General features: G+C 31.4%; 1 protein-coding gene across 6 annotated transcripts in view; it reads right to left on the minus strand.

Annotated features, from left to right (window-relative positions):
* LOC106868354 (N-acetylated-alpha-linked acidic dipeptidase 2) overlaps window positions 1–3,914 on the minus strand; it is a 1,027,134-nt gene that overhangs the window by 947,824 nt on the left and 75,396 nt on the right. The window lies entirely within an intron of this gene.

The following is a 3,914-nucleotide window of genomic DNA, read 5'->3' on the forward strand; positions in this document are numbered from 1 at the left end:
CTGTCTACCAAATCTACTCACAAGGCTTAGGTCAGCCCAAAGCTATAGTAGAACTTGGCCAATGTGCCACACACTGAGATTCAACTTATCTAATAAAAGACAAAATTTTAATGTATAGTTAAGGTTAGTTTTCACAAATAAATCATGTAATAACAGTAGGGAGAAATTTCCATGTTATTTATATACAATCTGTTTTACCACATGTCATTTTTTTTTTTTTGCATTGCTCACAGAGGCAAGAGGCAGCACTCTGTCCCTTGTAAGAAAATTTTTTCACAGATGATGAAAGTTGATAACAAAAACACTATCTAGTAATGGTATAACCAGTTTTTAAAGTTAGGGAGAGTGAGCACAAAAAAAAAAAGGTACCATGACACATACCAAACAATTTTTTACTAATATCTCTTATACTATACAAAATATTTCATTAATTATAATATACATAATTGTATTCTACATTCATTTATTTCATGTTTCAGTAACAAATGTCATTATGTATGAGACTTAAAACTACTGATATATGAAAAAGATGAAACTCCACAGGATTGTCTAGTGTCGAGAGTTTATGACATCAGGGTTTGTTTCGGTTTTTCAGACAATGTTAGCAGCCACCAACACATCACAAGTCATGACTCCAGAAAGTTCTTCCAAAGCCAGGCGAATAACAAAAAAAAACAAAAAACAAAAAGAGATTCAACTTTTATCACCCAAATGAACTAAAGTGTTTTAAAAAATTGTTGAATAGGTGGCTGATTTTGAAAAATGTGTTTGAGAGAAGTGATCACTCTCTTTGCTCCCCTATTAGCTATGCCATTTAGTTTCTAGCTTTAAAATCCTTAAACAACCTTCAAGTAAAACAGTGTAACTGGAAACATTGCTAAATACATCAGGTACCAACGTAACATGTCTGGTAGTGCAACTATTACAGATGCATAAGGATATGGCAACAAACCCATGTCAGTATGGAAAATCTAGTGACAATAATAATGGCATTGGTAGCAACAATACATTGTTGAATAGATGGAACTTCTAAGAGATATTTATAATTTAGGATCATTAAATATCTCTATAGCTTAGTTCCATGCAAGCAAACACATATTCAAGCCGTATGAACTTCAACAATTTCAGTTTTCTTTTTACTTTGTACAGGATTTTTCTTTGTATCAAATGCATTTTTCATACTACAGAAACATTATATCAAAGGTATTTCAGTAACTTGACATGGGAGTGCTATCTAGCTATTAACTATCTCACTACCTATAAATTTCTCATAGCCTACCTTTACATTATGCATCCTTTACTAGAATTTGTATTCATTTTTTATAAATTCAATATATGTAATGTGCATAGTCTTTGTCTAGTGTTTACAATACTTGCTGGCCTTCTTGACTCATTGACACAATTCATAACAGTGTCATATATCTAGTGACTCATACTTGTGTTTCTCATCAAAGCTCTTATTTACCAATCCAGCTATCACAAATTTGGATGAATATTGTCTACTGTCTTCTATAGCCCTGTATTGACTGAAGCCACTTATGTGAATGGATCTAGTAGACAAAAACTGAGAGAGAGAGAGAGAGAGAGAGAGAGAGAGAGAGAGAGAGAGAGAGAGAGAGAGAGAGAGAGAGAGAGAGAGAGAGAGAGAGAGAGTGAAGATGAGTAATTTTATGTTTCCTAAGTCTATTTGTGCCTTTTGCCAGCTGATTGTAAACAACAACTTTGCTAAAGGTGTCATTTGCTTGCAGTACTCTATGAAAGCATATGTCTGATCTTCTTGACATATCATGACATGTCGCATGACCTTTGTAAACAAAAGGAACATTTTGGCGTCATTTGTTACCAGTTCTCCACATATGCAAACCCAGGCTATTTGTTGTTCGGTAGACTGGGAGATTATCACCTCATTTTGGCAACAAGGAGGATATCCATAGAAGACTCCACCCAAACATGCTCTTGTCTGACCCATGCAAGTATAGAACCACAGATATTAACACAATGATGATGATGATGGCAGTTTACATTTTATTAAGACACACTTCAAATCCCAAAAGTTAGTCTTGCTTTCCATGGTCAATAAAATAAATACTAGCTGAGTAATGAATTGATCTAATTGACCATATTTATCCTTCTAATTTTAAACATTATACCTATGTTGGAAATGAATATATTATATACATTTCTATATAAATATTTATGAAGTGATATTTATCCTAATCAGGTTACTAGATAATGGGTCAATGGTTTCTATCTTTAACACCAATACTGTGCTGCATTCATAGCCAACATAGGTGTTAAAATTTGCCAGTTCAGTCTATGTACCTGTAAACAGCATGAGAACATATAGTTCACTGTTTATAGCAGTTGGAGAACAATCAAAGCCTCTTATGGGTATGAGATGACATAGAAGCATTCAAACTACATTTATATTCCAATCAATTTTCAATCTTTTGCAACCAACTGGTCTCATTGTGAATAAATCTTGTATCCTCTTTGTAACTTGGCTAATGTCTTGGATTCTTTTCTTTCTTTTTTCCTTTATACATGTTCATGTAGTCTTAAGCATATTAAGAACATGTTAGTACCAGTAACTACAAAAACTTCAGTAATCAGTCATTATATTAGAAAACACAGAGTAAAAGAAACAGAAATATCACAAATTCTACTAATGGCATTTGGATGACATTGGTTAAAGTTTATTAAAGTGATATATTTAAACAGCTTTGCATAACTTGTCATTAATAAAAATTTTTTTAATAAAATGAAATAAAACTATTTCACAAATAGAAAATATAAATCAATAATTCAGAACAAAATATTTTAGTTGAACAATTTATAAAGAAAAACAGAATTCATACTTGCAAGCAAAATGTTACATTAACTGTTGTAAAATCTAACCAATATACCAACAATTTTCAGGTTCTTCATCAAGGAAATATATATTTTGTCATTTTACAAGAGATAGCAAAATATTCATAGTCACCTAACCAAATCAACATTCTTAGAAATCAGTGCCAAAAATCACAGCTTTACATTCTTTGAGAAATTTAAAAGAAAAGGCAGAGCTAAAGAATTATATTGATTTCTAAAGAATACAGATCTAATAATAGGTAGAATAATCAGTAATATAGTTGTAATTTCATTCCCACCCCCACCCCCACTTCACTTCATCATATTTTCATCTGTGTTTTTCTATGTTCCCATGGTTTGAATAGATCTTCTAAGCAACATCTTTCATCTCATTCACTTCACAAAGGTGGTAACATTTTCAGCTTTACAAAGATGTTTACAACTGGATGCTTTTCAGAATTTAGCAAGGGTAGGAAACATGGGAAGCTAACATTGATTGAAAAATACAGAGAGAAAAAAAATGACAAAAAACAACAAAAAACTGTTATTTGAGATTAGCAACCATGCATTACCATCAATAGAAATGTGAGCTGTTGAATTTCCAATAACACAGCACAAGATCTATTTTTGAATCAAAATGAACAAAAATGAAATAAAATAAATAAAAAATGATTTTCCTAATGATTTCTCATAATATATAAAACTATGCTAAAAGTTCAATACAAACCAAAAGTCATAAATTAATAAATAAACGAATGAATAATACATCAGAAACATAAAGAAAGCCTTTTAAATTTACAAAGAGGATCTTTGTTTTAAATAACAAAAGCTCCAATCATTGGCTTTTCAGTTTGGAGATGATTAAGTCAACAGGAAAACTAGCAATCATAGCACCGTAAAAGAGATAATGAATAACATTGGCAACCTACATGAATATTGAACGAATTTCAAACCTAATTTTTCGATAATAAGAGCTCGATGCAGTTGGAAGAAGAGAGCATTTGCTTTATCTTTCAATAAATTTCCAACACACGGAGGAAAAAAAAAAAAAAAGTAAAAGTATG

The sequence above is a fragment of the Octopus bimaculoides genome, chromosome 9 (assembly GCF_001194135.2).
Source record: "Octopus bimaculoides isolate UCB-OBI-ISO-001 chromosome 9, ASM119413v2, whole genome shotgun sequence".
NCBI lineage: Eukaryota > Metazoa > Mollusca > Cephalopoda > Octopoda > Octopodidae > Octopus > Octopus bimaculoides.